The 27,332-nt window shown below is 42.4% G+C and overlaps 1 protein-coding gene and 1 non-coding gene across 5 annotated transcripts in view; both read right to left on the bottom strand.

Annotated features, from left to right (window-relative positions):
* NCKAP5 (NCK associated protein 5) overlaps nt 1–27,332 on the bottom strand; it is a 941,115-nt gene that overhangs the window by 776,935 nt on the left and 136,848 nt on the right. The window lies entirely within an intron of this gene.
* LOC123783430 (U6 spliceosomal RNA) lies at nt 26,161–26,267 on the bottom strand. The gene has a single exon (XR_006777204.1). It is a non-coding gene; the product is annotated as a U6 spliceosomal RNA (small nuclear RNA).

Genomic DNA, 27,332 nt, shown 5'->3' on the forward strand with positions numbered 1-27,332 from the left:
GGGTTACACAGGGGGATCTTTCTTGGCAGAACTGGGAGAATAGACAACCATCCATCCAGAAGGATTCACGAGAGCTCCCGTATGAAAGCAAGGCTTTGATCGAACTCTATTTCCTATTTATTTTTACTTCTAACACATTGATATGGACTTCTTACAGCAAAAGAGACTCATAGAATTTTAAAGCAGGAAGAAACTATATACGATGTTTACTTGAAACTCTTTATTTGCCCATGTAATTAGTTGTCTGTATTTTAAAGTAAATTGTTAATGACCTAAATATCTCAGCCCAATAAAATCACATTCAACACATGGCTTGCTTGCTTGATTGCTTTTTTTTTTTTTCTGGGCACTAAGTAAATCTGTCTAAATGTCTAGGTTCCTGGACACTGGAGACTTCAATTTGAAATGGACATGGTGGCAGTGATATGCCTAAGGGCCTTCCAAAGAAAACACAACACCCAGAAACCCAGAGATTCAATCTGATGGAAAGTGCCATAATCTACTCTTTATTTTTTTTTAATGATTTTTTATTATATTATGTTAGTCACCATTCAGTACATCCCCGGTTTCCGATGTAAGGCTCGATGATTCATTAGTTGTGTATAACACCCAGTGCACCATGCAATACGTGCCCTCCTTTCTACCCATCACCGGTCTATCCCATTCCCCTACCCCCCTCCCCTCTGAGGCCCTCAGTTTGTTTCTCATAGTCCATAGTCTCTCATGTTTCATTCCCCCTTCTGATTACCCCCCTTTCTTTATCCCTTTCTTCCCCTACCGATCATCCTAGTTCTTATGTTCCATAGATGAGAGAAATCATATGATAGTTGTCTTTCTCTGCTTGACTTATTTCACTTAGCATTATCTCCTCCAGTGTCGTCCATGTTGTAGCAAATGTTGAGAACTCGTTCTTTCTGATAGCTGAGTAATATTCCATTGTATATATGGACCACAACTTCTTAATCCAGTCATCTGTTGAAGGGCATCTCGGCTCCTTCCACGATTTAGCTATTGTGGACATTGCTGCTATGAACATTGGGGTGCATATGGCCCTTCTCTTCACTACGTCTGTATCTTTGGGGTAAACACCCAGTAGTGCAATGGCTGGATCATAGGGTAGCTCAATTTTTAACTTTTTAAGGGACCTCCACACTGTTTTCCAGAGTGGCTGTACCAACTTGCATTCCCACCAACAATGTAGGAGGGATCCCCTTTCTCCACATCCTCTCCAACAATTGTTGTTTCTTGTCTTGTCTATTTTTGCCATTCTAACTGGCGTAAGGTGGTATCTCAGTGTGGTTTTGATTTGAATTTCCTTGATGGCTAATGATTTTGAACATTTTTTCATGTGTCTGTTAGCCATTTGTATGTCTTCATTGGAAAAGTGTCTGTTCATATCTTCTGCCCATTTTTTGATTTGTTTATTTGTTTCTCGTGTATTGAGTTTGAGAAGTTCTTTGTAGATCTTGGATACCAGTCCTTTATCTGTAGTGTCATTTGCAAATATATTCTCCCATTCCGTGGGCTGCCTCTTAGTTTTTCTGACTGTTTCCTTGGCTGTGCAGAAACTTTTAATCTTGATGAAGTCCCATAAATTCATTTTATCTTTTGTTTCTCTTGCCTTTGGGGATGTATCATGAAAAAGGTTGCTTTGGCCGATGTCGTAGAGGTTGCTGCCTATGTTCTCCTCTAGAATTTTGATGGATTCCTGTCTCACATCGAGGTCTTTCGTCCATTTGGAGTTTATTTTTGTGTATGGTGTGAGATAGTGGTCATAATCTACTCTTTAAACCTATGGTTTCAATCTCACATGGAGAACTGGCCAGGCTCCAAAGGAAGATTTCTGGGGTGCTAGGTAAAGGTAGCTGTGGAGGAAGTTGGGAGAAAATGGGCTCAGGATGCTGGCAAAATAGGAGCCAGGGGGTCTTGGAGACAGGGTACGAGTCCTGGAAAAGGTCAAGGACCTCCCCTTGGCAATTATGTCCTTTTTGACCTAACAATTTCCCTGATGTCCAGGTTAGGAGTACTCTTGACAAAGCTCCCTCTGCCCAGCATCGCTGACTAAGACCCTGGAGCTGGGTACAAGCCGGGCATTGCAGTGGCCCTTACGCCCACTTCCTGAGTGGAGTCTCTCTAGGACATAGGTACCCAGCCAGGCCAAGAATGGGCCGTGGAGAGTACTTAAAGTGATATCAGTTTCTCTAGAGCCCTAAGGGAACACACACTCTCAGTAGATTCGATGCTAGTCCAGAAAGCAACACCAGTGAATCCTGTCAACACTGATTTTCGATTCCTCAGGCCCACTCAGTGAGCCATTAAGATCTGCCCATGGCAATAATGGTGTTTGTGGAACAGTGCAAGAGAATCACCAAGGTTATGCTTGAATCTGAGAGCATCTCTAAGCAAATGGAACCAGGTAAGAAAGGAAGAATGGCAATGGCCAAAGGCAAAAAAATCCCACCAAACATTCAAAACACCATCTCGATGGCACAGTGTGTTCTGCACTGTCAGCATAATGAAGACAAGGTCTAGAGCCAAGAGACTGGGGTTTGCTCAGATGGGAAGTCAAGCAAGGACACAGGGAGAAAGAGGCACCTTATGCATCACTCAGCATTAAGCAAGTATTTTTAATACCGCTGGACATAACCAGTCAGCCAGGCAAACAGAACCGACACAGCTGACTACAAGTTTTTTGGTGTCTCATTCCAGGAATATGTTCCTTTCTAGCCAAGTCTTCCTTATGGACTCAAGCTTGAGCTGTTTGTTTTGTATTCGCTGAGTTTATCACCTGTTTTATGATTTCTGTTAAGAGCTAGGAGTTTCAGGGCACCTGGGTGGCTCAGTCAGTTAAGTGTCTGCCTTCGGCTCAGGTCATGATCCCAGGGTCTTGGGATTGAGCCCCACATCAGGCTCCCTGCTCAGCGGGGAGCCTGCTTCTCCCTCTCCTTCTGCCCCTCCTCCCTGCTCATGCTCTGTCTCTCTCTCTCAAATAAATAAATAAAATCCTCAAAAATCAAAAGGAGCTATGAGCTTTCCTGAAAAAAGGGTCTAAAGTAGACTACTTACTTTTTCAACAGAACCAGAAGAAACTTCAGGGGAAACACTAAACTGGGGAAATGGAATAAGAGTGGAATTTGATTTTGAGGGACAGAGAACATAAGAAATTCTCAAACTCATCTCACATTTACCTAAGATTTTGTATCCACCTAGTTCAATATTCATTCATACATTTATGAATTCATGCATTAATTTATTCAACAAATATTGGACTTTTAGGACATCAGTCCCTGTGAAGGCACCAAAGAAATGATAATAAGGATCTGCTCTTGTATAATTTGCCACCTGAGCTGGGAGATGGACAATAAACACACAGGTAAGTGTATTCACTAGTAATACAAGTAATAAGTGTAATAATGAGCAGAGATCCCCGCAAAGTGAGTCAGGGAGTTTTGACATGAGATGGAAGATGAACAAGACTTAGCTCAGATGTGAGCATCATTTAAGGGGCCTCCAGATGACCAACACAGCTAAAGCCAAATGGGCCGGGTGAAGATGAAAACAAGAGGCAACCGTAGCTACTTCCCTGGTGGCGGGGGCCAGTTAGGGAAGGAATTCAGCACATCATTTGCCACATAGAGGTCTGCAATTTCTTTATGTCTACTCATAAAGCCTTGTGAAAGTTCCATGTGTTTCTTTGTAAGTGTGCTTAAATCTTTCCTGTGCATATTTATTGCTCACAATATAGAACTATTTTTTTTCCATTTCTTCTTTATGTCAAATTCCCCCTGGAACGCCCATTTTCCTGAAGGCTTTTCGTAAGTCCTTCCCAGCTACTCTAAGCCAGGATGCTTGCTCCCTTCTGTCACCCAACTCCTATTCTGACTCTACTGCTCAGCGTAAGACCTGCTCCATCAGTGCCAAATGCGAGGTCTAGTTATTTTTGTGTGTGGAGGGCCATGTCATCTCTGGAGAGGCCCTGGGTAAAAGTATGGGCTGTGGAGTCAGGAAGGATGTGAAGTCTAATTCAAGCCCACCACTCACTCATTGTAAACTGATTCCTCAACCTCTACCATACGTAGGATGATAGTGCCAGTACCTACCTTGTTATATGGTTGTGGAGAGGGTGGAGTCCCCAAAGAGGGCTCGGTAATGGGGGCTGCTGTCAGCAGATGTGTAGGTTCTCATGGAAGGTGGCTATGCCTTTGATGTTCAGTTATGTGTCAAGGACCTATAACACAGTATGCTCCCTCTCAGTGGTCCTTGAAGGTAGCATATCATGCTCCCCAGGGCACCGTATTTGGAGTCATCAAGGATAGATTCCTTTACAGGTTCTGTCACTTACCAGTTATATGACCAAGAACAATGGTTATTTAACTGTTCCAAGCCTCTGTTTTTTCTTGTATTAAATAGGAATGATCACACCAATCTTACAAGGGTGTTAGACATAACCCCTGAGATAAAATATGGAAAGAAGAAAGCATTTTCTGATCTAAACTTCTGGTTCAGGGGGCTCTTTAACTCTTGCTGGTTTTAAATAAAATCCAGTTATGTGAATCCACAATTCCTTTAAAAAGGAATTCATAGACTGAGTACCTCTCTGACAAGTCCTTCCTAGACTGGAAGACCAGGGTGTGGTCAGAGCCATCTCGCTATTGCCCAGAACAAAAGTCACAGGAGAGAGCCGGTGCTTAAGGGACATGTGACTCTGCTCATGTTTATCAGAATCCCATGTGTTTCTTTCCAAGGTGAAGGTCATTAATGGTCTCTGTACTAGCAAATCTGACAAACTGCTTTGTATTCATTTCATCTTCTACCTGAAGTAGTCACGTGATGTCATAAATATCTCGCCAAGTGGCAGTGCAGAATTGGGTGTAGCTAGGGAAGGTCACCGTGCCCTAGTAGACATGTACAGCAACTTTTTGCAATTCTAAATGGTACTCTGACCTTGAAAGGATTTACATTTTACTGCTATGCATCAATGTGTTGTGGACAGATGTAAAGCAGGCAAAGAAGGAAGGCATGAATGCTGATACGGGTCCATAGGGCAGAAAGAAACTAGCCTGAACATGGCGGGGGGGGAATAACGAAAAGCAACAATTACCATGAGCCAAGGACCAAACATCTCTGTATTATTCTTGTTCAAGACTTTCGCATTATCCTCACCATGACTTTGGTAAGCTTGTAAAATCCCATGACTGTAAGGGCATTCCTGAAACACTTTGTAGAGCCAAATCTACGGATGCCATGAGAGCAAGGAATTTCATCCATTTTTGTTTACTGATGGTGCCTGGCACACAGTAGGTGCTCAATAAATATTAAGCAAAAAAAGAAAAAGTGGATGAGAATCTGATTTTGGAGTTTCTGCTGGGTTCTTGGTGCATTTGATTTTGCAGTCACACTGCAGCTTGTGTTAGTCATCATCCTTTGACACAATTAAAACTTTTGAATTATTTTCTACAGCTGACTTTCCTATTTGCTAATAGTACAGAGACAGTAATAAATCAAAATGGGCAGTGCCATCTAAAGAAAGAAAAGTGAGTGGACTGAAGAAATGTTGTGACCAAGGTCAGGCAGAAAGAGTGACAGAAGGAAGGATGTGGAAGGTCTAAGCCCAGCCAGCTCCCAATGCGCCATCACCTGAAGACTTGTCTGCTCACTTTCTGAGAAGCAAAAAATCAAAGAGAGAGAGGTCAGGTTGTTCTTCCTTACCCTAGAATTCATTCTATAGGGGAAGGACAGCTTGATGAGAATAGGTTGGTATTTCCATGGCTTGTTCTATGTGGGCATGCATTCTTTGGCTGGCCTTTCTGTTCAGAGACAATACTACAGACCATAACGTATAATCTACCTCCTCTGATGTGGAGAGTAAGAAAGATGCCCTATAGGGGCCATTTCTTTTTACCATTAGAGAGACATACGTTTGCATCTGCAACTTGAGAATGATTCTTCATTGCACCTTAACTATCCATCTTGGACAGGCCGAAAGACAGACTTAGCAACAAATGTGCTTATAGAGCCTAACTAATTCTTATCTTGTCCCAAAACTAACCTCTAGGGCTTTTCCCTTACCCTCATTTCTTGTACGCTAAAATTTCTTAATTCTGTCTCTCATAATAACAACCTTCTTCTCTGAATTTCCACTGCCATGACCTTAGCATGACTTTTTCTTGGGTTTTCCCTAAACTAACAGAAATATTTCCGAACCAAACTTTATGCCTCAAGTCATGCACCCCTTCAATCCATTTTCCATACTTCCATCCCAAGTGTGACTCTAAAAGGCAATCCCAATTATATGCCACTGTATTGAAAAATCCAGTTCCCTAGCACAGAATATAGGGTCTTTCATGATCTGGCTCCTGTTACCCTCTCCAGTCTCACGTTCAACCTCTCCTCTGCTAACTCTGCTTCCCAGCTCTGCTCACCCACTTGACATTCTCCGAGTGCCCTAGTTCTCCCTTACTATTGTGCCTTTTCTTTTACAGTTCTTTGTTCAAAGTGTCCTTCCCTCTGTCATCTGCCTTTCAATCTCCTGTTTCTAAACCTACCCAAAGTTACAATCCAGTCTAAACCTCCAATGGGTTTCCCCAAATCCATCAGGCAGACCTCTAACCAACCACTCCATGTTTCCCCAGAGCTTTCTCTTTCTGTGACAGCAACCACAACACTAGATGAAAAATTACTTGCTTACTTACCTCTCCCCGAAGTTAAAGACTGCATTTCATTTATAGGAACACACATACACTGAGCACAGTTTTCAACACACAACTAATGCTCACTAAATGGTTGCTGACTAAATGAATAAATAAATTCATCACTGTCTCTCAGATCTGCCCTTCCATTCTTCCAGTGAATAATTTAGTTGTTGATTTCCCAGATGCCAGAAAGCAGCCGCTTGAGCACTTAAAAAAGAAACCAAGGAAACCGTCAAAAAACTAAGAGGCAGCCCATGGAATGGGAGAAGATATTTGCAAATGACACTACAGATAAAAGATTGGTATCCAAGATCTACAAAGAATTTCTCAAACTCAATACACGTGAAACAAATAATCAAATCAAAAAATGGGCAGAAGATATGAACAGACACTTTTCCAATGAAGACGTACAAAGGGCTAACAGACACATGAAAAAATGTTCAAAATCATTAGCCATCAGGGAAATTCAAATCAAAACCACACTAAGATACCACCTTACACCAGTTAGAATGGCAAAAATTGACAAGGCAGAAAACAACAAATGTTGGAGAGGATGTGGAGAAAGGCAATCCCTTTTACACTGTTGGTGGGAATGCAAGTTGGTACAGCCACTTTGGAAAACAGTGTGGAGGTCCCTTAAGTTGAAAATCGAGCTACCCTATGATCCAACCATTGCACTACTGGGTATTTACCCCAAAGATACAAACGTAGAAAGAGAAGGGCCATATGCACCCCAATGTTCATAGCAGCATTGTCCACAATAGCCAAATTGTGGAAGGAGCCGAGATGCCCTTCAACAGATGACTGGATTAAGAAGATGTGGTCCATATATACAATGGAATATTACTCAGCCATCAAAAAGAACGATTTCTCAACATTTGCAGCAACATGGACGGGACTGGAGGAGACAATGCTAAGCGAAATAAGCCAAGCAGAGAAAGACATTTATCATACGGTTTCACTCATTTATGGAACATAAGGAGTAGGAAGATCGGTAGGAGAAGAAAGGGAAGAAGAAAGGGGGGCAGTAAACAGAAGGGGGAATGAACCATGAGAGACTATGGACTCTGGGAAACAAACTGAGGGCTTCAGAGGGGAGGGGGTGGTGGGGGAATGGGATAGGCTGGTGATGGGTATTAAGGAGGGCACGTATTGCATGGTGCACTGGGTGTTATACGCAAGTAATGAATCATGGAACATTACATCAAAATCTAGGGATGTACTGTATGGTGACTAACATAATATAATAAAAAATTATAAAAAAAAAAGAAAGAAAAAGAAAACCAACAGTACTGCAATGCCACTTAGGAGACTGAAGAGATAGAAAACACATCCTACAATTCCCAGACAAGGCTACTGGTCTGTGAGAAGGAAAGAACAAATATCCAATTACTATATTTGAAAGCAGAAATGGAAAATACAATCTTTGGCAGAGTTCTTCGATCGGATGCCTTGTCTCGCAGCTGTCAGGGACTAGATGTGTACAGACCAGAAACACAGCAACTCTTAGAGTGCAGTTGACAGGGGACTTGACCAAGCAACGTGTGCACAGATTTACACACTCGGAATGAGCTGATTACCAGCTGTCACCTGCCAAGAACAATTATGATTTAGACTCATCTGAAATTTGTCAAGTCCGGTGCCAGAGCAACTCTGTCAGTGATTCCAGCTGCTATTTTGTGATAGCCTGCTTCTGAAGGTCTGGATTTACCTGTGCGTAGAAAGACATCCCAACTCTTGAATAACAGGATGATGCAGAAGGATTCAATCCAGAGACATGGGCATGGTGGGGGCTCAATTAGTTACACCTAGGAATAAATCCACCAACTCATCTGGGTAGTATAAATAGTAGACCAGGGTAGGATCACTAGCTGAACATTACATTTCACATAAACAAACAATAAAGCCTTTCCTTGCTGGTTACTTTCAGGCAAAATTTTATGCCTGCCTCACATAACGTCTTGATGTCTCAAGATCTAAATTAAATAACCCACTTGCTTTGACAGATCATTTGTTTACTCAGAAGTTCATTAAAACCAGGAGTGTGTACAAAATCCAATGATACTCAAAGTTCCAAAATGTTTTTTTTAACCAGTATATTTCCGTCAAGATATATATAACACAAAATGCCTTTGGAGAGGATATCGGAAAACAAGGCTAACTTTGTGATACTATTTATAGACAAGCTGACATTACTCACCTAACAAAGCAGCGCTTGTCAAATCCCTAATTAATTACAGCAGAAGGAAGCTTTGTAAGAGTGGAAATCTTGCTCACCCAGGAAAGGGGTGATCTTGTGGGTGATACATGGGGCACCTCTTGAACCCAAGTCTGGGCTATATGTAATTTCTGACTAAAGATTACCTGCTTCATGAAAATTACATTTTTACATGCTTTGTGGTCAGTCACGGCCCAGTGTCTTCTCCCAAGCCCACCCTGAGCCCTCCAGCCTATGTTCACCTCTCTTTCCTTGACTACTTATGTGACTCATTGTCTATTCCTCTTGCTTTTACATGTAACTCACATGTTATCAGGATAGTAGACACCTCTGATGAAATTTAGGACAGCACTAAGTAAGCACGGCGCAAAGACCTGAAAAATGCTTTCTGAGCTTTGTGGCTCTTTTGACAAGGCTTATGGTTTTCAAGGTGTGCCCCCCACCCCCCATCAGCGTTGACATCACCTGGGAACTTGTTAGAAATGCAAATTAATGGTCCCACCCAGACCAGCTGAATCTGAAACTCTGGGGATGGGATCAGTCATCTGTTTTTTTTATGAGCCTTCTAAATAATTTAGCTGTAGTCTCAAATTGGAGAATTACTGCATTAGGATTACAAGTATGCACCTATTTGGAAAAATTTGACCAGTTTAAGAGGAAGGGGGAAATATCAAAGTTCTTATGATGAATTCAAAAAAGCAAAAAAAACAAAAGAATTTCCAATTATCTTTACAAAGAATTACTTCTCGCAGGAGGCGGGCACAGTAAGATTAGACATCTGAAAAACAAACAAACAAACAAACAAGTAAACACCCAGAAAAGTGTTTGTCTAATAAAGCAACACGGATGATATTTCTAATTAGCAGGAGATTCCCTTAGCACTCAGTGTCAGGACAGCCACCACCTCCTGAATTAATTCCGATTCTGAGCTGAATGAGCGTGCCAAGCTTATTCCCATGGAAACTGAGCACTCCACAGATTGCTAGGGTTATAGAACATATCACTGAGCTAAGGCAATTGCCAATTTTGGAAGATTAGCATAGAAAATTTGATGCTACACATTTATTTTCCAAATATCAGATGTGCTTCGTCTATGTTCGAGGATAAAGGACCGTCGAAATTTGATTTAAGAGAAAAGAAAAAGCCCTACTACAACACAGCCTATCGTCTTTGAGCTCTGGCCAAAATGAGGCAGAAGCTCTGTTTTCTTAATACTGCCTTAATTACAAGGACACTGTTGTGGACATCGGTATTAAACAGGTTGCTATGGCTTCCCGCCTAAGAATGTGGCGTCCAAGTTGTAGTCACGGGCAAGCTTGGAAGGAGCTGAATGAGGGGCACACAAGCAGAGTTTCTCACCCTAAGCCCCCGCCACAGAGCAGCCAACAGGAACATTACCGGGAAGTCACAGAGTGCTAACACTGGCACATTCTCTCTCCACTTTCCTCAACACCCCTTCCATGCTTCTTACTAATCACCTGGTCACATAGAATGTTCTTCCTGTATAGAAAAGGGGCTGTTTCAAAGCAGCAGCAGAGCTGCTGCGGCTGTTTCCAAGCACAGAGAACCATGTGGAATTCTGTTTAGACTTCCAAAAGATTTGTTTGTCCCTTGGGCAACTTCAGCATTTCCAAATTTTATATATGACTGTGACCAACAGGGAAGAAGGCAAACAAGAAGTTCAAAGCAGCGCGAACTAGGCTCAGATACAGGTTTTTTGTCTCTGGTAAATAATAGAGAAGTAACCACAGGGGATTTTAGCTTTGTGTTCTCAGAGAGATACAAAGGACCTCAGGTAACACAAATACCAGAATGTTCAAAATGAGCAAATGCAGCCTGTAGAGCTATGTTTATGCTTAATATCTATTCAGATATCTAAGACCCCTTCCAGCTCGAAAATTCTCCACTTCTCTGATCTTGTAGCTTCTCATAGGATGGAGAAGTTTGAAATTTCATGCCAGGTTTTAGCAATTCAGGTTTTTTTGTCAAGAAAAAAAAGATATCCATAAGCAACATATGCCGTAAATTTGAGGTTGTTTTTGTAAACAGTCTTTGAGAGCTGTGCCTTATATTTTGAAATGTTAGTGGTGGTTTTCAGAGTTTCACATTTTGGAAGGGAAGGGAAAGGAAGGGAAGAGCAACAGACTTCTGGTCAGCAAATTGTCTGGGTGGGGGCTCCAGACAAGTTCATGAATTCCTTTCAGGATGGCAGATATGGACCAAGACCCACTATGGACGCCTGAAACAGCAGACAATGCTGAAGCTTATATAGACCATGTTTTTTCCTATACATACATACCTATAATAAAGTTTCATTTATAACTTAGGCACAGAAAGAGATTAACAACAATAAAATAGAACAGCCAAAACAATACACTGTAATAAAAGTTATGTGACTGTGGTCTCCCTCAAAATACTTTAGTATACTGTCTTCACCCTTCCTGTGATGTTGTGAGATGATAAAATGCCTACGTGTGAAATGAAGTGAGGTTAATGACGCAGGCATTGCGACGTAGCTTTAGGCTACTATGGACTTCTGGAGATATGTCAGAAGGAGGATCATCTGCTTCCAGAACGCAGTTGACTACAGAAATGCAAAACCACAGATAAGGAGTACTATTGTATTTATATTTACATAAATGTATTTGTATTACATAATGAAGCATAATACATGTGAGGAAAAGATGGGACAAGTGGTAAAAAGTATTTATTTATAAATAAAAGAACAAAAAGAAAATTATAAAAGCAGCAAAGACATCTGTAAAAGAAAGAAATGGTTTTACCCTATATCTTGTATTCAGTTGCGCTGACCCGAAGGTCTAGAGAAGGTTAAGGAGTTTGTACTTTTTCTCCAAAAGGTGATCCACTCATATCCTAAAGCTTCACCTGATTATCTCATAAGCTTTGATAGATCATTATCTCAGCTTCCACAGATAAAACTGTTCTATGACTCCAAGAATAACCCGGTCCTCTCTGAAATCTAGCGGTCATGCCCAGGCCAATGACCTCTTGATTCAAGGAACTTGCTGGCTGACAATATTATTTGAGCTCTAACGCAGGTTGTTTTCTTCCTGTGGGAAGAAGGAAGCTCTACAAGACTAACTTGGGAGTTATGGGTAATGTTCCAATTACTGGACTGAGGCTTCCAGATGTCACTGGCTTTACTGTTTTGTTTGCAATTTTGACATATTGGCCAAAGTCACATAAGGACTTATACCAAAGAATTATGATCGATTTTTGGTTTGAAACTCAGTACCAAACTGGTAAAATGAACCAGCCTTTAGTTGGGAAGGAAAATTTTCTATTATCTGGATGTGATAGAGATATTTAACTCACAAAACTAATTTGCAAGTTTAACTATGATCACAAGAGAAGGAAATACTCAAGTCTTTTGTCTCAATCACCTCTGGGTTCTAAAAGTGCACGAGCTAGATAGAATCCCTTAAAGACATTTTCAGATGTGATAAAATCCATGCCAAGTGGACACACCTTGCCACCTCATCAGAGGCCATACCACAAAAACCAGCCCATGACTCGAGGCCAAGGAAAAGTGACATAAAAGCCCAAGTGTTATTTTGCAGATTCTTTGTTTTCACAGGTAAAGAATGGACCCCAACTTGTTTCTTACCCAAAAGCTGTTTTTCAAGGAGTTTTTCTGATCATACAGAACGATGTAGAAGAGCAAACACCATAAGCATTTATAAGTTTGGACTTGATTATCTGGAAGTGTTTAATTATTCAGTCTGAAATCTGCAGAATCTAAATCATCTTGCAGCAACACAGAATCCTAGGAAAAGGACACACACTGTTTTCAAGAACTTGAATGTCTGATTTTAGATTTGCAAAGCAATGCCAGCCACAGATAATTTCCTTTTCTTTTTTTTTTTCTATTTATTTTTACTCAAGTACAATTAACATTCAAAATTATATTGGTTTCAGGTGTACGACATAATGATTCCCGGATTCTATACATTTCTCAGTGCTCATCAAGATAACTGTGCTCTTAATCCCCATCACCTGTTTCACCCATTCTCCCCGCCCACCTCCCTTCTGGCAACCACCTAAGTGAAAGAAGTCAGACAGAGAAAGACAAATGCCATATGCTTTCACTCATGTGGAATTTAAGAAAAACAAAGGAACAAAGAGAAAAAGAGACCAAAAAACACAGAATCTTAAAGACAGAGATAATTCATTTTTCAAAGCAGATGGAGGAAAATTTCTATTTGCTGTTAATTCAACTAGAATGTAAATTTGGAAAGAAGCTTCAATCCTTTAAAAAAATATTCATCGGGTAGACACTGTACTCCAAATCTTCCCAATCAGTGAGGTCTTACCATTTATTCAACCCCTCTGAAGTTCACAAAAGTATGACTTTGGGCAAGGCTTTTCCTTACAAGTCAAGCAAGCTTATTGGATTGGAGACACTGCTCCATTGACACTAGAGTGACATGGCTTTCTGCAGAATTTTGGAAGGCAAAAGAGCTCTGAGGTACAACTTGAGGGGGACATCTGCAAACCAGACACAGCAATAATTTATCCAAATATCAAAATGTCAAATGAAATGACCACCCCTGAATGAGGCAATAATGACCTTAGCAAAACAGAATACTTAAACTCATTTTAAGTCTGACAGGGGGTCCATCAATAGATGAACGGACAAAGAATGTGGTATAAATCTACAATGGAATATTACACAGCCACAAAAAATTGAAATCTTGCCATTTGTGACAACATGGATGGACCTAGAGGGTATTATGTTAAATGAAGTCAGACACACAAAGACAAATACTGTATGATTTCACCTGTATGTGGAATCTAAAAAAGAATAAACAAAAAGCAGAAACGGATCCACAAATACAGAGAACAAGCTGATGGTTGCCAGAGGGAATGGGGGTAGGAAGAGGAGCAAATGGGTGAAGGAGAAGGAGAGGTACAAACTTCCAGTTATGGAATGAATAAGTCACGGGGATAAAAGGTACAGCCTAGGGAATGTAGTCAATGGTTTGTAATAGCGCTATAGGCTGGCAGATGGGAGCTACGCTTGCGGTGAGCACAGCATAAGAGATAGACTTGTCAAATCACCATGCTGTTGCCTGAAACTAATGTAACATTGTATTTCAACCATACTCAAATAAAAAAAAAAAAATAGAAAAAGAAAAGCTGACAGGGGGGCTTTGGGCAAAGTGGGAAGACCAAACATTAAAGTAGGATTACAAACTGACTTACAAAAGGTCTATCTTGAAACATTTGAAAGGAATTTAAGCAAATAACTCATTCTTAGATAGTATAAATTATCCAATATTAAATTTCCCTCAGAATTGAATCTTTACAAGTAGGCTTCTTATGAGAATGACATATTTGTGACATAAATTTCTTTCCCTATAAGATCTCTCTCTTCCCTGCTCACTGATGCTTACGATTCCATCAGGAGAAATTTCCACCTTTATCACTTATTTAAATGCAACACAGAGGAGAGGCCCGTTATGCTTGCTCAGTCACTGAAACCCATCTTTTTCTGGGAACAGATTGATAGCTGGAATTTTCTTTTTCCCTTCTTTGGTATCTCCCACCCTGCACTAGATACTTAATATCATGGAGTCATGAAGCTCCAGGGAATTTGACAGGTCACTGAGGCCCCAACCTGTGATCACAAACAGGTGAAGCTGAAGCTCAGAAGGGAAAGGAGAATTGTTCAGAGTATCTCAGCCAGTTAGTGACAAAGCTGGGACCAGAGTGTGAAGCCCACAGCCACTCGGCAATTCACTCCTTAAGCATTTACTGAGCCCTACTATGTGCTCGACATTGCACTATATGCTAGGAACATGGCAGTGAGGACTACAAATATCTTTTCCTGTGGAAGCCTGAGGTCAAAGTGAGTTGGCCAGACTCAAAAACCAATACAATGAATCTACCTACCTAAGTGTAATTATGGGAGTCCTTGATTAACTCTTGTTGATTCAATCTAAAGAATTTAGTGACTAAGATATAAAAATTATTTCCTTAGAAGTTTTCACCTGAAAAGAAGTACTAGAATTCAGATTCCACAGACAGGTTTTTTTGTTTTGTTTTGTTTTTAAGATTTTATTTATTTGACAGAGAGAGACACAGAGAGAGAGGAAACACAAGCAGGGAGAGTGGGGGAGGGAGAAGCAGACTCCCAGTGGAGCAAGGAGCCTGATGTGGGGCTCAATCCCAAGACCCTGGGATCATGACCTGAGCCGAAGGCAGACACTTAATGACTGAGCCACCCAGGTGCACCAACACAGACAGGTTTTTAACTGAGATCCCCGCAAATATAATTTAACTTTACTAATGAAATATTTTTTCATTCATTGAACATGAACGTAAAGCTCAAACATTTTAGTTACATACTCAGAATTAAAGTTGTGTTTATTCATTTATTTAGTCTATTAGGTATGTATACAAAGAATATGAACACAGAAATATTGATTTGATTACTCCTGATGTTCAGATCTAACTAGTTACTATTAACAACAGCTAAGTTATTAGCTTTTTTAATGGATCAATTTATACATTGTCATGGATGATGGTGAGTCTTATTCAAGTGTGAAACCTTAGTCCATTCAATTTTCCATGAATTCTCTCAGATAATTAGTTTCAAGAAATACCACCATGTTACACCTTATAATTTTCCAGTCCCCCGGGAATATCTGAGCCATGTGACAAGAACACAAACCACAAAATGCAGTAAGGAAGTGGCATTAACATTCACTATTTGACAAGTGGTCTTTGCTTCATGGGAACGTCAAGTTTCCCTACATTTTTGTTCACTTCATGCACTTGTCACAACTGAATGGCCACTGCTTTGGTGTCTGGCCTTGGGTTTCCCTCACATCTCACAACTCCATGATGGCTCTGCTGGTCTGTTTGCACAAAGCTTCATCTGGTTCGTGGGTACCTTTTCCCAAATGTGCTAGATTTATCTAGTTTGGAAAATGAGCAGAAAATGCAATGCTTAGGTTATGATCTACCATTTCAGTGTCTTTTGCTAAGCCTCAACCATACGGATATTATGGGCCACTGGTCCATTTCATTCTGGAACTTCCCATCAATGCCAGCTGCTTTCTGATGCTGAGAGAGCAAAAGAGAAATTGGATCCACTTACTGGAAAGGAGGTGTGTGTGTGTGTGTGTGTGTGTGTGTGTGTGTGTGTGTGTGTGTTGTTTGATGATTTTTCTAGTCTTTTTCCTTTGGCCAACGAGTCCTTGATTGGCTGTAGAGAGTTAGTTACTCCAGTCTCAAGACGGACTCAGTTCCCTATCCTCATTCCTCCTTATGTCATATATGGAGTTTATAGTCTTGATATTCGCACAGGGCCAAAGCAGGGAAAGCCTCCAGAACCCAACTCCTCCAGCTCGCACTTTAAGGTTCTGTGACTTCCATCTGGGTGGCTCCCCATGAGGGCTCTCACCACCAGAGCTCTGAAGGAAGCATTGCAGAAATTCAGAGGCAAAAATACTGAATTTTTAGATAGCTATATTTCTTAAAGATGTTAATAGGAGCACAGTGCCTTGGACATACGGTGCTCAATGAAAATTTGATAGATGAAAGAATGGATGGTGAGCTTCCAGGTGTGTCTGGGAAATGAGGAAGCTCCCTGCAGAGGTGGAAGGTGGGGCCTTGGATGGAGGTGGTCCCTTTTCCATGCTCTGCATCATGGCAGGCTTCGGGAATGGTCTTCCATCACATCCAGATGAGCGAGCCTGCTTCCTGGGTGGCTGAGAGCAGGCTGAGCACCTCTAGCTCTCAGGGGCGTGCCATCTTTGGTTATTTAACGACGAGTGTGGGTGGATTACTCACTGTACTCACCAGGATAAAGCTTTACTCAGTGGTTGTAGGGACACATAAAAGGAACAAAGCCAGTGCCACCAGCAATGACACTTTGTTTCCTCTTTATTAGAGTGACCGTTATCATTCATTTTCTCTTTCACCCAGCAAGTCATGGACCCTCTCTCTCAACACTCCCCTCTGCTGGGCACTGGGGTAGAACTGTGGACAAGTCAACCCCTCCCCCGCTCTCCCCCATTTCCTCGTTCTTGCTTTATCACATTTCTCCTCGCTCCTGGGGTTTAAGTGTTCACTTTCTCAAATTTTTTGTTGTTGCTGCTCTTGTAACACTTGATCCTTTATAAGTGCAGAAGGAAACAGAAGCTCAGGAAAATGTAAAGGGTTTGAGGAGGGCACACCGCTAGTCAGTGGCAGAGCAGGGTCCTATTTTATGATGCCAAGAGATGCGTGTCCTGTTAGCTGTTTTCATTTTCTTTTCTAAAGGAGCCCTCCAGCAACATGCTTATTGACAGGGGCAGCCCTCTTCAGTTAGATCCTCTCTGAGCAGAGGACTTTGAAAACCAAATATGCGGCTTGAATGGCTGTGCCTTTACTAATAACCACTGTATTTGCTTTTCCAATTTTCCCCTGAAATCCAGTAACCACACAGGAAAAAGGATAAACTCTCTTCCTGCTCCTCTTAGGCTACGACTCCTCTTAGTTAACTCATTTAAAAACAATATTTTGTCGCTGTTATTTCCAGACAGTATTCCATTAACCAAGCAATACAGATTTGATCCTTGAGTGTTACGAATAGTACAGAGAATAGAATAATCAAGGAACTGGCCTTTGGTCAGACATGGTTCTGGTTCAGAAACTGAAGGTGCCAACTCATGCTAACTTATGTGATTTGGGATGGGGAATTTAACCTTTGGAGCCTCAGGTTCTACATCTCTAACATGGGACTTATAATATATGCATCACAGGTTGCTGGGAGAATTATTTGAACATTAGTTCCATGAGAGAATAATGACAGTTGTCTTGTTCACCACAGAATTCCATGAAGAACCAAGCACAATAAATATTTGAATAAAATAATTCATCGAAATAGGTATGATTGATCTGTGCAGTGCCCAGCACGTCACCAATGGCCAATAATCTACATCTAAGTTAATTTTCCCTCTTTCTTCTTTCCCTTTCCTCTCTTCAGAAGATTGGGCCCCATGGTATGTGTAAAAGTAAATATTTAACCATTAATTGCAAATTATTTTGCCATGAGGGAAGAAATTTTGTAGACCCGCAGAAGTCCTTCAGAGAAGAGCAGGAAAGTCTGAAGATACCTGATTTGCTGGATTAACTGCAAGATACCAGCCATTCTTTACTCTACACCACACTGTCCATCATCCCCACCGAACTGTTAAGAGTTCAGGAGGAAGAAAGACACCACTAGGGAGGAGTCAAAGCCTGGGAGTCCTGGTTGTGAGTTTCCTCTTTGTCCCCTGAATGAAAACTCCTTCCATGCATGATGACACACTCTCCAGGCTCTTCAGGACTCCTGGGGAAAATGCTTTAACCCAAAATATCATCTGTGATCTGTTTTCCATCACAGGGGAAAAAAAGGTCTGATGTTGGACATTAAGCTCCATGGGAAACTATCACTGCAAATTGAGTTTCAAAAATTCAATTCGATTTATAAGGCATTAAAGTCTATTTAAAAAAAAAAATCTTCTGGTGAGTCCTTTGTTGTATGAGGAATCTCTCTGGAAAAATGCATCTTTTGTATAAATCTGGATTCACATAAATAGAACTTTCTTAAAACAAGCTGTGAGGACCTCTGGGCCTGCACTTCTCCTAGGTGCTTCTTCAGAGAGGCTTTCCCCACACTTTCACTGCTCAGAATTCTGGTAGGACCTCTCATCACAGCACAGGGGTAGGTGTCTACACATGAGCGAGGCCAGACTGTTACTTGAGTAAAAAGCTCCAGAGAAACTACTTTGAGAAGAGCCACTGTAAAAATGGCTGTCAGAGCTATGGCACGGACACGGCGTCTGGAAAGCAGCCAACCCCAACAGCACAGGAAGTGGAAGCCACAAAGGTCACTGATCCCAGCACAGAGACACATCCTCCTCTCAACTCTGAAAGGTGTTCAAAGTACATGTAGATGGCACAGGTATCAGCCCCATGAGCTTTGTGGTCAGACAGACCTCAGTGTTTACTAGTCATGTGATCTCAGACAAGTTATTTCATTTCTAAGCCTCAGTTTCTTCATCTGTATAAGGGGATCAATAGTATCTCTCTGTAGAGTTGTGAAAATTCATTGAGCTGATACAAATAGAATATTAAGTCTAGCACCCAGGATATAAAAACATATAATGTTAGTTGCTGTTATTATTACCAATCAATAGCACTGATTCAGACAGGAATGAAAAACCATATGGAATAATTGAAGGTCATCTGATTGTTCACAAACATCGTCATCATCATTTTAGGCAACGTGATCACACACTGAGGGGAAGGTGTGGTAGGTCCCTCCTCTTTCCATCCCGGGACTCAGCATCCTGAGCCCATGGCTGGATCTCGGTCTCTTTCCCGCCTCAGAACACACCGGCTCTGGGCTTCATTTTCTCAAAGTCCTTCTCCAGTGAAATGACAATCGAATAAGCTTTATGTCAGCCCTTTCAATTGACATAAACACAGCTCACTTTAGCACTTAAAAACTAATTTTAATTCTAGAATTTCAGTACTATTCAGCGCTCACATCTAAGGTACCAACATGCCCGAGCAGAGGATTACGCCCTAATTAGAAACAGGCTGTAAATATTATATGAGGACCCTGGTGTTTCTGCTTGGTTTAAGTTACACTGACTTCCAATCATGCATTTTATCTTTTGGCATGCATACATAGGTGCCCAATAAATGTTACCTTTGGTGATAATAAAACAAAAGCCTAACTTTCAAAAGTGAAATAACCAAAAGACCATTGTCTGCATTCTTGGCAGCAGCCAGAGAGCCAGTTTTCCCAAGTCAGCAGCCTCTGAGGGGGCTGGCCAGGGGCCAATTCCCAGGGTTGGCGCATTCCTGGGGCCTGGCAAGAGGCCACTGGGACCCTGTTTCCTCTTTCGTTCTCTTTATGTAGTGGAAAATCTTTCCCTCTTCGAACCCTCCGAGCCTGTCTTCCCCCATCGAAGTAAAGAGAGAAAGTCACATGGGAAATGATCTCCAGCCCCTTCCCCAAATCAAGATTCCCACTGCTCCGAGTTGGCACAGCTCAAAGCAATTGAAGGCAGAAGACAGACAAAAGAGGGCTCTGCGGCCCAGTCTCCAGCCTGATTCTATCAGTGGCACAGGGCCCGGGGCCGAGGACCCAGCAGGACCCTGCGCACAGGGAGTCATTGTACACTTGTTTAGAAGGCTACAGGCGCTCCTGGAAGCCTTTGGAATAAAACTGCCTGTTATAAATAGACACTGGCTGAACTTCAAGGGTGAGAGCAGGAGGCCAAAAGTTCCAGAAAAATATAACGCTCCATATAAGAAGGTCTGGAGTACAGCTCATTAACAGGGGGCGGCTGAGGCAGTTGGCCTCAGAAGAAAGGAATCCAAGGTCCGCTTAGATACAACCTGTAGTTAACACCTGGTGCCCATTTCTGGCTGATAACATCACGGATATGCCATTGGTTTTTAAACACCCTGTACGAATATACACAAACCAACATGGAGAAAAAGTCTTTTCTGAACATCTCCTTCCATCTGCAGACAAAGAAAACTGCCATCTGGACTCGCCTAGTCAGCCGGCTCCACGTATTTGCAGCCTGGAGGAGGATGTGGCCCGCCAAGCACTAGGCTGTGTGCTCCGTTTGAATCCCTTCCCTTGATTCTCCTTACAACCCATGTCCTTTCTACTACGTTACATGCCCTCTCTTTCCTCTGCACTCTTTAAAATGAGTGCTCTGGGGGCGCCTGGGTGGCTCAGTCAGTTAGGTGTCCAATTCTTGATTTTGGCTCAGGTCATGATCTCAGGGTCATGGCCTCGAGCCCCACATCATACTCCGTGCTGGGCATGAAGCCTGCTTAAGATTGTATCCCTCTGTCCCTCTCTGCTCACGCTCTCTCTCTACAAAAATGAAATAAAGCAAAGTAGAGTAAAATAAAATAAAATAAAATAAAACAAAATAAAATGAATGTTCTGTACACAGTAGGCTCTTCATATGTGTTTCCTTCTGAAGCTGCCGCTGCAGCTTATATTTTTGAGAGGCTGAAGTTTAGCAGCGAGGAATGCCATCGTAGCTATAACACAATACTTTCCATTTGTGTAGAGTCTTACAGTTTCTGAGACAACTTTCTTCATCTTTATTTCCTTTTACACTCATGGAAACCTCTCTACTGAGGACACAGAGATTCAGAGAGTTCAAGAAACTTGCATCTACTGAAGGGCTCCCCTCAGCTTCAAATCTGCAGATTTAGAGTTCTAACGTAATGATCAATCTGCTGTATTATACTCTTTGTACCCCAGCCACCATACAACATGTAGGTAGCCCTGCAATAGGCATTTTTATCAGGACCTTGGAGAGAAGACTGTGTCACTGGCCATGTGGAACTTGTATTATGAAGGTGTCACATCATATTGTTCCAGTTAAACCAAGTTGGTGAGTCCAAGGGAGTGGGCTAGAAAACAACTCATAGGAAGCTGTTTCTAATAATAGAGACATAGTAACCTAACCTGGCTTAGGATAGCATTTTCTTCTTACTCCAAACTAGGTGTGCTGCAGATTATAATAGGATAAACATGTTGGATGCATTATTTTGGCCCCTACACACCCACTCTCCATCCCTCTCTACCCTGCTCTGGGCCCCAGGGTGCTCTATAGGCCCCTTTTCCTCTGTTTTCCAACTGGGTTCAGCAAATGGGAGGTTCCAGAGGGCCCTGGAGAGGAGAAGGAGAGGTGGGATTTTTCATGCCCCAGTCTCCTTCCTGCTGGGCCAGCACTGGTTGGCTGCATCCCTCCACCTAAGATGACACTTGCTACCAAGTGGCTCTCTCCTTCTGGCCATGTAGTTGCATGGCCATGCCAACCCCTTGTCCTGTTATCTTGTTGAGTTCCCTACATCCCACTCTGCCTTTGTAAAGGGCTTTTATTAAACTGTCCTCCATCACCTGGCTTGAGCATGCCATCTGTTTCCTCCTAGGACTTCAACTGATGCTGTGAATAATGAAATAATATTGTTGCTGCAGTCTTTGTAGGCAAAACAATGAAAAGTTCCTCAGGTCCTCCTAAGAGGATGAGAAATGCTAACCACATTAGACCTGCTCTCTCCTACCTTCACTTCCTCTTTGCTAGACCTCACCAAACAGGAAGTAGTTCAGATAATCTGCCTCAGTGACCTACCACAAGCAGAGCTCTACACTTGGCCCACGAGATCTCTGAGTAACTACCTACCACCACCATCTAGCTAGAACTCCACACAGGGAGGTAGGAATGACAGTACTAGCCACATCCCAATCACATCTGGGTGATAACATCAAAGACTTCAAGGCTCGTATCCACTCACATCAGATTACTGGAAGCCTTCACGACCAAACCATCCCCAGGAATGGCAGGCCTCTGACAGCAGCTCCTCCTCCCAGAAAGACCAACAGTCCCTGAACCTACTTATCTGCTGGCTCTGACGGATGGACTCCAGAATTTATCAGACCAAATGATTTTATTTCCCTCAACACATCTATGTGCATGAAAGCAGTCAATGAATTAATTATATTAGGAAACCTACCAAGCTGAAGACAATTGCTTATGACTAAGGACCAGAAAGGTGCTGAAAGACAGAAGGCAAGCAAACCCCAGAGGCATCTTCGGAAATGGACAATTATGATCCATTAAGCCTAGTTAAGGAAGTGAAATTTATGGGGAGGAAACATCTGGAACTGCTTGGAATGTAAAGGAACTGGGAGGAACCACTGTTTGGGCTTGTAGAGAGCAGCCCAGACAAATGGGATTCCATGTTAGGACAGAATTGCAAAATTAGTCCATGAAAGGGACGGCATCGAGGAAGTGCATCTGCTATTAAGTGAAGCGTTTTTAAATGGCTCCTGGATTTGCTCTTGAAATATTAATTGAAATGGGGATGAGTATGAGGGCTGTCACATGAATAGAAAACTGGCAGAAAGATCATAAATACTGGCTAAGCTGAGCCAAGGCAACAGAACGTGGCAAGGCAACAGAAATAATGAAAATGCTGCCTAATTCCCAGCCATGAACCCTGTGGAGACTTAATAAATATTAATTGATAATAATGAACTATAGTACAGGGTGGTAAATTAGTGTGAGACAGGCTGCTGAAATACAGCTAATATATATACAGTTGGTATAACATACACTGATAAATGAGAAGAAAGGAAATCAAAATGATTTAGCTCTGCGATGCATTATGCCTGCACCAGGAAGGGGGGAGAGGGTAAGAGGATGGGCGAGCAGCAAGAAGGGACAAGAGGAAATTAAGAGGATAATTGAGGATCACAACAGAGCTTTCTTAGGGTCTCGGCAACTCCTCAAGTATAATCTAGGCACCTTGGAGTCCTACTCTATTCTTTTAAGACACGGAGTTTTTCTCAATAAATTTCTGTTTCAGGGACCTCATGGACACCACAGATTAAATCTGGACCAATTTCACTGAGGGAGATATGAAAGCTCTCCTTCTTGGGAAATCCCACCCTGATGAATACAGCTGGAAGAGCAACCTCCTTTTGAAATCCCATCACTCTTGTTCTTTGCACCACTGTATACCTCCTGGTATTACTATGATTTGTGTATATGTGACTAGACTTTGTAAGGTTTTGCCGAACGGAAATCATGCTTTGCATTTCTTAACACTCACATCAATCTTCACCCTTAGTATTTCACAGTGCTTTGAACTTAGTAGGTGTTCAATTCCTGTGCTGATCAATTAGAAATGCTAGAGAGGAAAACAGGCACCTATAAGAGAGAACACCCAGCTCCTCCTGGGTTTGAGGACCAGCTTCTAAGGAGATCGATGAAAGCTCTACCTCTTGTTGTGGACAAAGCACTAGAGAATCTGCCACAGGAACAATCTGAGGCTGCCAGAGGAGGATACAGAAACCTCGGTTGCCATGGAAACTTGTATGATCTGATGATTCCCATTGTTGAAAGATGGTGAGACACCAGGAGAATGACAAGCAGATTCCTGAGCCCTAAGAAAACACAGAACATGCCAAGCAAACGTCTCTGCTCATTTGCACTTATTTCTTAAGATGCAGTATCACCATCTATCAATAAAGGCACTTACAAAGGGTTTTCAAAATGTTCCCAGTTCCTATTTTGATTAAGTGATCTCTGAGATGCCAAGTATGTGCAGAGCTATGTCTGAGACAGGCATACAGCATTCACTGCAGCAGATGGGTACAGGGATAGAACCAGGCACTTCTGAGCTCTTGCTCTGGGACCTGGGTAAGGTAAGCCATCTGTGTGCAGGTCCTGTGGGCCCAGCTTGCTAGACTAATGGCAGAGGAAGCTACCTAACCATTCTTGGGTCACAGATACCTTTGAGAATATGATTATAGCTATGGACTCCCTCCCCAGAAAAATGTGCACATATGCACATACATATAAAATTTAATACAATATACTTTAGAGAATTCAAAACCCCTGGAGCCTTTCCATAAACTTGCCCTATCAAGCACTCCAGAACTCAAGAGGGTCCAGGTATTTTGTTAAGAATCTCTGATGCAAATACAAGTCTTTATACATAAGCTAGAATCATCCTTGGTAAAACAGAAAATGTTGCCATCCCAAACTTCTGAACCAGTGCTCAGGGCCTCCTCCAGGTAGTGCCCCCTTCCTCCGTACCCAGTACTTCCTGCTAATGGGTACTTAGCCCATGAACGGCTACTCACTGGTAAGTTCACTCACTCATTCATTCATTGCACAGAGTGTTTTCCATGTGTCAGACTTTAGGGACCCAAATGTGAGTATAACATGGCTTGTGCCCTCTTGGAGCTTACAATTCAGCTCAGTCAGGGCTGAGCTGCTTCCCAGAGGATACTGGGCAATGTCTGGAGACAGTTCCATTGTCACAGCTGGGCAAGGGGTGCTCTTGGCATCTGGTGGATAGAAGCCAGGAATGCTGCTGAAAATCCTGCAATGCCCAGAATACCCCAAACCCCACAACAAAGAAGCACAGGGTCCAAAATGTCATACAGATTGAGACACCCTGATTTAAGGTGGACAGTCATGAGACAAAGTGTTACATGCAGTGATGAAGACCAGAGGTAAATATTATGGCAGCTCAGGAAAGGGAATTTTAACAAGAATTCTGGAATATATGGTTATGGTGGCAGACTTCCTTACTTTCAATGATGGACAGAAGGAAGGTGAAGGGAAGAGGAGTCATTTGGGATGAGCCACCACTGTAATGAAGGCAGACATTCCTTTGTGCAACATCAGAGGGGGAGGCATCAATTTCAAGTGGGGAACGAACAAAAGGCATTTGGTAGGGGGATGTCCTCATAGGAAATGATGTTGGTCTCTACCCAGCCCCATCAGTCAATGGCTCAGCCAAAAGAATATGCAACCATTAGATAGGCTCATCACTCCAGTTATAAATCCTGTTGTATCCTGGGCAAACAGCTAGACATTGGATATGCCCTGTCATTCACCACTCCTCCCTACTCTACTCCCATTCCAATCAATATCCTCATTGTGTACATGTATACACCACAATGAGTACTCATGTGGGTGAAAACACAAAATTATAGATATAGGGTATATGTTATGTATTATATAGATATGCTATTATAAACTTTAATCTCTACAGAATTTGGTTCCAAGACTTGATTAATCAGAAAAAGCACAAGACCAGAAATCAGACCTAGACCAAGTTCCAGCACATGCAATCTTTTTTCCTTGTAGCCCCCTCTCTCCCAACCTCAAGCACTTTGATAATTGTTTTACTGAAATTAGGCCTGGCCTCCGTCATCGGCAGGCACAGAGATGGCAGGTGTGCTAATACACCTGTAAACCTCTAGCCCTGTTGAAGCTGGGGCTGTTTAATGTTGGAAAGCACCAGGGAAGGAGATCCCAGTCACTGGCAAACAAGGTTTTCTGCTTCTGAGCTGCTAGCTGTGGAGTAACAGCATGATCTGGGGGCAGCCGGAAGGGAGTTGAAATCCCACGTCTACCGTACACCAAGTTCTATAGCTTTGAGGAAGTTCCTTACCTTGTTAGGCTTAAAATTTTTTATTCATAAAATAGGAATAATTAAAGTTCCTATCTTAAAGGGTATCATGAGTACTGAATGACAATTTCTATCTAAAGCACTGAGCAGAGTGTCTGGCACACAGCAAGCCTCGGTAAATTTCAGCTATTCTCACCAAGGGAAGGGAGCCATCTTGGTCCGCCCTGGAGCCATCTTGGTTCATGGTTGGCTCCACTGTCTGCACATGCTGAGCCGTCTGCTAAAGTGGCTTTCATGGTAGACCTTACCACCATCCTTGTGCAGGGACCATGCAATCTTCTCTGTATCATTCCAATTTTTAGAATATGTGCTGTTGAAGCGAGCACCAAGATTTTTTTAAAAAGTAATCTCTACCCTCCGTGCAGGGCTCAAACTTACAACTCCAAGAGTCACATGTTCCACCAACTGAGCTAGCCCGGCACCCCACTGGAATTTACCAGTCCCCACTGCTGACATAGTCTATGTCTGCTGCTTGGGTGTATTCTATTTCTGTTCTTTTGTCCCGCCTTCCATTCAGACCATTTCAGCAACAATTCTGCTTATATCTCCATCCTCCTCCCAGCACTGCTTGTGGTCAGTTCTGATGTTTTCCTGCTCATCTGGGCCCCTTTAAGACCCCTAGCAACCAGGTATTTGTGGCTGTACCCACCTGGCTAAGCCGCTCTGTCTTCTCCCAGCCCATCCACACCAAATCTACCTAGAGCCCCCAGGGGTCTGTGCTGCTGAGGGAGCTGAGCAGGACATTCCATTCCTCCAGCATGTTCTTGACCTGCCATGATGGGCTCAGCTAGGCTGTTGGACAGATCCACTGGGTAAATATGCATTTAAGCATCTGACACTTTTCTTGCTCCAACATCGCCTTCTGTCGAGGAGGCGCAAAGATTTGGCACAACACTTTGGAAAGGTAGCTAACCCAGGCCAAAGCTCTTTCTGTTCTCTACCTGTTGCTTTTTCCCCAAAATGGGGTTTCCCACACCTGGCTTCAGTGCATGGTCTTTGTCCTTCTCGGCACACCCAGGGGGCAGCTGAGACAGTAGCCCTGTTGAGGGCATGAAGCAACTGGGGAATCCAAACCTCCCTCTTATTCATTGACCTTTCTCTCCTTGACACTTGCTTGAAAAATCTCAAACAATCTTGGTATCAGAGCACAAAGGTCAGGACTCCTGGCAAGAGGCACTGAGTAAACCATATTTCATACATGCTTCCATTAGTAGAAGGGGATCAAGGCTAGCTAGGATTTGAGTTGCTAGAAACCTCTAGCAACCTAGTGGCCTGTGCTCTGCACAGCACTTCTACAATGAGAGGTAGCCCAATTACAGCACCAAGAGAGTCTAAGAAAGCACGGGTATGCCTGAAGCACCACAAAAATACAGATTTTTGGGGTAGTTTTC

This window comes from Ursus americanus, chromosome 1, assembly GCF_024610735.1.
Source record: "Ursus americanus isolate L20-20 chromosome 1, mUrsAme1.1.p, whole genome shotgun sequence".
NCBI classification, from domain to species: domain Eukaryota; kingdom Metazoa; phylum Chordata; class Mammalia; order Carnivora; family Ursidae; genus Ursus; species Ursus americanus.